The sequence below is a fragment of the Pelophylax lessonae genome (genome assembly GCF_965119305.1).
Source record: "Pelophylax lessonae genome assembly, chromosome: 1".
Lineage (NCBI taxonomy): Eukaryota > Metazoa > Chordata > Amphibia > Anura > Ranidae > Pelophylax > Pelophylax lessonae.
In genome coordinates, this window is record NC_138768.1 from 857,116,909 (window position 1) to 857,125,788 (window position 8,880).

An 8,880-nucleotide genomic window follows, 5' to 3' on the forward strand; every position below is an offset into this window, starting at 1 on the left:
TTATTTCCATATTTAAAGTAAAGTACAAATTCAATTCAATTTTTGGTATTTTGGATTAATTTTGTTTTGTTATTTCAGAGGATTCATTTACATTCGTTACTATTGTGATTCGGAATTCAGATACATTTGAATTTCTGAACAACTAAAAATGTATCTGAATTTCGATTTGGAACAAAATCAATCACTGTCTAATTTTGCCTCCTGCTGAACAGGGAGCCAAAGGGCTAAAGTTCTGAATACCCAAAAAGCCAAAGTTCGGTCCAAACCTAGGTTTGGACAGAACCATTAATTTAATAAGAAATATGAAGCATACACCTGTGAGACCGAATTTAGACATCAGTTTGCAACTTGCTATTAATGCTTATTGATCCTGTGTATGTACAATCACACACATATAATTCTGCAAACCAAGCATACAATATCAATTTATCTCTACTTGGTTCTTTTTCTTATTCTTATTCTTAATCAAGCCCAAATGCCTAATCTTTATTATTGGTCCAGGTTTTTTTATCATGAACCCACCTCATTGCCAAGCTTCCATGTTATGGCTTTAGTATTAATTTGAAGTTGCTGATCTTCTGGAGCCCAGGGTGTAAAATTTCCCACATCATTATAAATCACAGTGCCATTATCCTTATGTATCCAATTTGTTATTTTGTAGTGATAAACAAATTCTCCATATTCGTTAAAAAATGGTGCTGGCTCATTTAAACCAAAGGCATATTTAATTTCTTTTAAATGGTGATACAACTTATACATAAATATAAAAAGAAGAGTGTTAAATAAGGAATAGAAATCTGTCGAAGAAAAATCTAAATTTAAAGTCCAACTCCTTCTTGATATACCCTTTCTGATCCAAGAAAGAATGAATGAATAGAAATGGCCTTGCGGGTTCGCGGCAAATTTTGCTTGTTCACTACCCGCCAATGTTGCGAACACATGGCGTTGTTCGCGGCGGCCATATTAGTTTAAATTGGGGAGAACATTGACCCATGACACAGCCGTCAGGTGGAACGGGACAGCCAATTGAAACATTTTAGCACATAGACATGCCCCCTATCTTATAAGTAGACCAGAGCAGGCAGCCATTTCACATTCTGCTTTTTGTCAGCATAGGGAGAGGTTGGCTGTGCGCATCAGGGACAGATTGCCAGACACAAATAGCTCTGTTGAGATCCACAAAAGTCCTTTTCAGGGCTGGTATTTCAGTATAGGTCTACTACAGTCTCTTTTCAGTTTAGGGACAGGTATCCAGTCTGTGCTCCAGGGACAGAGAGTGATTGTCAGTGACACAAATCGCTCTGTTAATGTCCACAAAAGTCCTTTCCAGGGCTGGTATTGGTATAGGTGTACAGTTTCTGTTCAGTTTAGGAACAGGTATCCAGTGTGCTCTAGGGACAGATCAGCAGTGACACAAATCACTCTGTTAATGTCCACAAAAGTCATTTAAAGGGCTGCAATTTATTTGGTATACGTGTGCAGTGCACTATATAGGGGTGTAATCCACAGTATAATATACTTTGTAATATAGAAAGCATATTATAGTGGATTTCTATTGTGCACTGTGCAATGTGACAGGTGTGGTGACTGAGCATGGCTGCAGCAATACTACAAACAGTGACAAAAGCACTTTTAGTGTATTATAACTAGTGTGATAGACCAGTGCCCCCCCTCCCCCCCCCAATACCACATATTGAAGTGGGGTGTTATCTGAGTATACTTTTACAAGTGTATTTATGTCTTGCAATAATTTTACCTCTTTTGCTGCGTTAAGGCTGATACACAGTGCCAAACTCACTGGCCAATTTTTTTAACAACTAGTGTGATAGACCAGTGGCCCCCCAATACCACATATTGAAGTGGGGTGTTATCTGAGTATACTTTCATAAGTGTATTTGTGTCCTGCAACAATATTGCCTCTTTTGCTGCGTTAGCTCTGATACACACAGTGCCAAACTCCCTGGCCAATTTTTGGAACTGGTGTGATAAACCAGTGGCCACCCAATACCACATATTGAAGTGGGGTGTTATTTAACAGTATACTTTTCTAAGAGTGTATTTTAGTCCTGCAAAAATTTGGCCTCTTTTGCTGTGTTAACTGTGCTACAAACAGTGACAACTGTTACTGGCCAATTATTTGTAGAACTGGTGTGATAAAACTGTGGCCCCCCAATACCACATATTGAAGTGGGGTGTTATTTAACAGTATACTTTTCTAAGATTGTATTTTAGTCCTGCAAAATGTGGTCTCTTTTGCTGTGTTAACTGTGCTACACACAGTGACAACAGTTACTGGCTTATTGTTTGTAGAACTGGTGTGATAAAAATGTGCCCCCCCCCCCCAATACCACAGATTGAAGCGGAGTGTTATATACCTTTTTCCAGATATACTGCGATTCTCTAGAGACTTTTGTCACAGGGTAATTAAAAAACATGACAGGCAGAGGAAGAAGCAGACACTTACGCAGGGGTGGTAGGGGTAGGGCAGGAGCAGTAGGCCGGAGCCAAAGTGTGAAGTTTCAGAAGGTGTGTTCGATTACGTCAGAGGACGCACCAGACTTGGTTGAGTGGCTCAACCAAGTGCTCCCTCTTAGCTGTCAGGTAACCCCATGTGGGCAAATTTTTGGGGCCTTTAATGGCTGACACTTACTTATTTATCCTGTGAATGCCTAATGTACCTTCAGCCACAGAATACAACGTTCTTAGCTATCAGGTAAACCCATGTGGGCTAATTTTTGGGGCCTTTTATGGCCGACACTTACCAATTTATCCTGTGAATGCCTAATGTACCTTCAGCCACTGAATACAACGTTCTTAGCAATCAGGTAAACCCATGTGGGCTAATTTTTGGGGCCTTTCATGGCCAACACTTACTTATTATCCTGTGAATGCCTAATGTACCTTCAGCCACAGAATACAACGTTCTTAGCTGTCAGGAAAACCCATGTGGGCTAATTTTTGGGGCATTTTATAGCCGACACTTACTTCTGTATCCTGTGAATGCCTAATGTACCTTCAGCCACAGAATTCAACATTCTTAGCTGTCAGTTAAACCCTTGTGGGCTAATTTTTGGGGCCTTTCATGGCCGACACTTACTTATTTATCCTGTGAATGCCTAATGTACCTTCAGCCACAGAATACAACGTTCTTAGCTGTCAGGTAAAGCCATGTGGGCTAATTTTTGGGGCCTTTCATGGCCGACACTTACTTATTTATCCTGTGAATGCCTAATGTACCTTCAGCCACAGAATACAACGTTCTTAGCTTTCAGGTAAACCCATGTGGGCTAATTTTTGGTGCCTTTCATGGCCGACACTTACTTATTTATCGTGTGAATGCCTAATGTACCTTCAGCCACAGAATACAACGTTCTTAGCTGTCAGGTAAACCCATGTGGGCTAATTTTTGAGGCCTTTCATGGCCAACACTTACTTATTTATCCTGTGAAAGCCTAATGTACCTTCAGCCACAGAATACAACATTCTTAGCTGTCAGGTAAACCCCTATGGGCAAATTTTTGGGGCCTTTCATGGCCGACACTTACTTATTTATCCTCTGAATGCCTTATGTACCTTCAGCCACAGAGTTGAACGTTCTTAGCTGTTAGGTAAACCCATGTGGGCTAATTTTTGGGGCCTTTCATGGCCGACACTTACTTATTTATCTTGTGAATGCCTAATGTACCTTCAGCCACAGAATACAACATTCTTAGCTGTCAGGTAAACCCATGTGGGCTAATTTTTGGGGCCTTTTATGGCCGACACTTAAATATTTATCCTGTGATTGCCTAATGTACCTTCAGCCATTGAATACAACGCTCTTAGCTATCAGGTAAAACCATGTGGGCTAATTTTTGGGGCCTTTCATGGCCGACACTTATTTATTTATCCTGTGAATGCCTAATGTACCATCAGCCACAGAATACAACATTCTTAGCTATCAGGTAAATGCATGTGGGCTAATCTTGGGGGCCTTTTATGGCCGACACTTACTTCCGTTTCCTGTGAATGCCTAATTTACATTCAGCCACAGAATACAACGTTCTTAGCTGTCAGGTAACCCCATGTGGGCAAATTTTTGGGGCCTTTAATGGCTGACACTTACTTATTTATCCTGTGAATGCCTAATGTACCTTCAGCCACAGAATACAACGTTCTTAGCTGTCAGGTAAAGCCATGTGGGCTAATTTTTGGGGCCTTTCATGGCCGACACTTACTTATTTATCCTGTGAATGCCTAATGTACCTTCAGCCACAGAATACAACGTTCTTAGCTTTCAGGTAAACCCATGTGGGCTAATTTTTGGGGCCTTTCATGGCCGACACTTACTTATTTATCGCGTGAATGCCTAATGTACCTTCAGCCACAGAATACAACATTCTTAGCTGTCAGGTAAACCCATGTGGGCTAATTTTTGGGGCCTTTCATGGCCGACACTTACTTATTTATCTTGTGAATGCCTAATGTACCTTCAGCCACAGAATACAACATTCTTAGCTGTCAGGTAAACCCATGTGGGCTAATTTTTGGGGCCTTTTATGGCCGACACTTACCTATTTATCCTGGTAATGCCTAATGTACCTTCAGCCACAGAATACAACATTCTTAGCTATCAGGTAAATGCATTTGGGCTAATCTTGGGGGCCTTTTATGGCCGACACTTACTTCCGTTTCCTGTGAATGCCTAATTTACAATCAGCCACAGAATACAACGTTCTTAGCTGTCAGGTAACCCCATGTGGGCTAATTTTTGGGGCCTTTCATGGCCGACACTTAATTATTTATCCTGTGAATGCCTAATGTACCTTCAGCCACAGAATACAACATTCTTAGCTATCAGGTAAACGCATGTGGGCAAATTTTTGGGGCCTTTCATGGCTGACACTTACTTATATATCCTGTGAATGCCTAATGTACCTTCAGCCACAGAATACAACGTTCTTAGCTGTCAGGTAAACCTATGTGGGCTAATTTTTGGGGCCTTTTATGGCCGACACTTACTTCTGTATCCTGTGAATGCCTAATGTACCTTCAGCCACAGAATTCAACATTCTTAGCTGTCAGTTAAACCCTTGTGGGCTAATTTTTGGGGCCTTTCATGGCCGACACTTACCTATTTATCCTGTGAATGCCTAATGTACCTTCAGCCACAGAATACAACGTTCTTAGCTGTCAGGTAAAGCCATGTGGGCTAATTTTTGGGGCCTTTCATGGCCGACACTTACTTATTTATGATGTGAATGCCTAATGTACCTTCAGCCACAGAATACAACGTTCTTAGCTTTCAGGTAAACCCATGTGGGCTAATTTTTGGTGCCTTTCATGGCCCACACTTACTTATTTATCGTGTGAATGCCTAATGTACCTTCAGCCACAGAATACAACGTTCTTAGCTGTCAGGTAAACCCATGTGGGCTAATTTTTGGGGCCTTTCATGGCCGACACTTACTTATTTATCCTGTGAACGCCTAATGTACCTTCAGCCACAGAATACAACGTTCTTAGCTGTCAGGTAAACCCCTGTGGGCTAATTTTTGGGGCCTTTCATGGCCGACACTTATTTATTTATCCTCTGAATGCCTTATGTACCTTTAGCCACAGAGTTGAACGTTCTTAGCTGTCAGGTAAACCCATGTGGGCTAATTTTTGGGGCCTTTCATGGCCGACACTTACTTATTTATCTTGTGAATGCCTAATGTACCTTCAGCCACAGAATACAACATCCTTAGCTGTCAGGTAAACCCATGTGGGCTAATTTTTGGGGCCTTTTATGGCCGACACTTACCTATTTATCCTGGTAATGCCTAATGTACCTTCAGCCACTGAATACAATGTTCTTAGCAATCAGGTAAACCCATGTGGGCTAATTTTTGGGGCCTTTCATGGCCAACACTTACTTATTATCCTGTGAATGCCTAATGTACCTTCAGCCACAGAATACAATGTTCTTAGCTGTCAGGTAAAACCTTATGGGCTAATTTTTGGGGCCTTTTATGGCCGATACTTACTTCTGTATCCTGTGATTGCCTAATGTACCTTCAGCCATTGAATACAACGCTCTTAGCTATCAGGTAAAACCATGTGGGCTAATTTTTGGGGCCTTTCATGGCCGACTCTTATTTATTTATCCTGTGAATGCCTAATGTACCTTCAGCCACAGAATACAACATTCTTAGCTATCAGGTAAATGCATGTGGGCTAATCTTGGGGGCCTTTTATGGCCGACACTTACTTCCGTTTCCTGTGAATGCCTAATTTACATTCAGCCACAGAATACAATGTTCTTAGCTGTCAGGTAAACCCATGTGGGCTAATTTTTTGGGCCTTTCATGGCCGACACTTACTTATTTATCCTGTGAACGCCTAATGTACCTTCAGCCACAGAATACAATGTTCTTAGCTGTCAGGTAAACCCCTGTGGGCTAATTTTTGGGGCCTTTCATGGCCGACACTTACTTATTTATCCTCTGAATGCCTTATGTACCTTCAGCCACAGAGTTAAACGTTCTTAGCTGTCAGGTAAACCCATGTGGGCTAATTTTTGGGGCCTTTCATGGCCGACACTTACTTATTTATGATGTGAATGCCTAATGTACCTTCAGCCACAGAATACAACGTTCTTAGCTTTCAGGTAAACCCATGTGGGCTAATTTTTGGTGCCTTTCATGGCCGACACTTACTTATTTATCGTGTGAATGCCTAATGTACCTTCAGCCACAGAATACAACGTTCTTAGCTGTCAGGTAAACCCATGTGGGCTAATTTTTGGGGCCTTTCATGGCCGACACTTACTTATTTATCCTGTGAATGCCTAATGTACCTTCAGCCACAGAATACAACGTTCTTAGCTGTCAGGTAAACCCCTGTGGGCTAATTTTTGGGGCCTTTCATGGCCGACACTTATTTATTTATCCTCTGAATGCCTTATGTACCTTCAGCCACAGAGTTGAACGTTCTTAGCTGTCAGGTAAACCCATGTGGGCTAATTTTTGGGGCCTTTCTTGGTCGACACTTACTTATTTATCTTGTGAATGCCTAATGTACCTTCAGCCACAGAATACAACATTCTTAGCTGTCAGGTAAACCCATGTGGGCTAATTTTTGGGGCCTTTTATGGCCGACACTTACCTATTTATCCTGGTAATGCCTAATGTACCTTCAGCCACTGAATACAATGTTCTTAGCAATCAGGTAAACCCATGTGGGCTAATTTTTGGGGCCTTTCATGGCCAACACTTACTTATTATCCTGTGAATGCCTAATGTACCTTCAGCCACAGAATACAATGTTCTTAGCTGTCAGGTAAAACCTTGTGGGCTAATTTTTGGGGCCTTTTATGGCCGATACTTACTTCTGTATCCTGTGATTGCCTAATGTACCTTCAGCCATTGAATACAACGCTCTTAGCTATCAGGTAAAACCATGTGGGCTAATTTTTGGGGCCTTTCATGGCCGACTCTTATTTATTTATCCTGTGAATGCCTAATGTACCTTCAGCCACAGAATACAACATTCTTAGCTATCAGGTAAATGCATGTGGGCTAATCTTGGGGGCCTTTTATGGCCGACACTTACTTCCGTTTCCTGTGAATGCCTAATTTACATTCAGCCACAGAATACAACGTTCTTAGCTGTCAGGTAAACCCATGTGGGCTAATTTTTGGGGCCTTTCATGGCCGACACTTACTTATTTATCCTGTGAACGCCTAATGTACCTTCAGCCACAGAATACAACGTTCTTAGCTGTCAGGTAAACCCCTGTGGGCTAATTTTTGGGGCCTTTCATGGCCGACACTTACTTATTTATCCTCTGAATGCCTTATGTACCTTCAGCCACAGAGTTGAACGTTCTTAGCTGTCAGGTAAACCCATGTGGGCTAATTTTTGGGGCCTTTCATGGCCGACACTTACTTATTTATCTTGTGAATGCCTAATGTACCTTCAGCCACAGAATACAACATTCTTAGCTGTCAGGTAATCCCATGTGGGCTAATTTTTGGGGCCTTTTATGGCCGACACTTACCTATTTATCCTGGTATTGCCTAATGTACCTTCAGCCACAGAATACAACATTCTTAGCTATCAGGTAAATGCATGTGGGCTAATCTTGGGGGCCTTTTATGGCCGACACTTTCTTCCGTTTCCTGTGAATGCCTAATTTACAATCAGCCACAGAATACAACGTTCTTAGCTGTCAGGTAACCCCATGTGGGCTAATTTTTGGGGCCTTTCATGGCCAACACTTAATTATTTATCCTGTGAATGCCTAATGTACCTTCAGCCACAGAATACAACATTCTTAGCTGTCAGGTAAACACATGTAGGCAAATTTTTGGGGCCTTTCATGGCTGACACTTACTTATTTATCCTGTGAATGCCTAATGTACCTTCAGTCACAGAATACAACGTTCTTAGCTGTCAGGTAAACCTATGTGGGCTAATTTTTGGGGCCTTTTATGGCCGACACTTACTTCTGTATCCTGTGAATGCCTAATGTACCTTCAGCCACAGAATTCAACATTCTTAGCTGTCAGTTAAACCCTTGTGGGCTAATTTTTGGGGCCTTTCATGGCCGACACTTACTTATTTATCCTGTGAATGCCTAATGTACCTTCAGCCACAGAATACAACGTTCTTAGCTTTCAGGTAAACCCATGTGGGCTAATTTTTGGTGCCTTTCATGGCCGACACTTACTTATTTATCGTGTGAATGCCTAATGTACCTTCAGCCACAGAATACAACGTTCTTAGCTGTCAGGTAAACCCATGTGGGCTAATTTTTGGGGCCTTTCATGGCCGACACTTACTTATTTATCCTGTGAACGCCTAATGTACCTTCATCCACAGAATACAACGTTCTTAGCTGTCAGGTAAACCCCT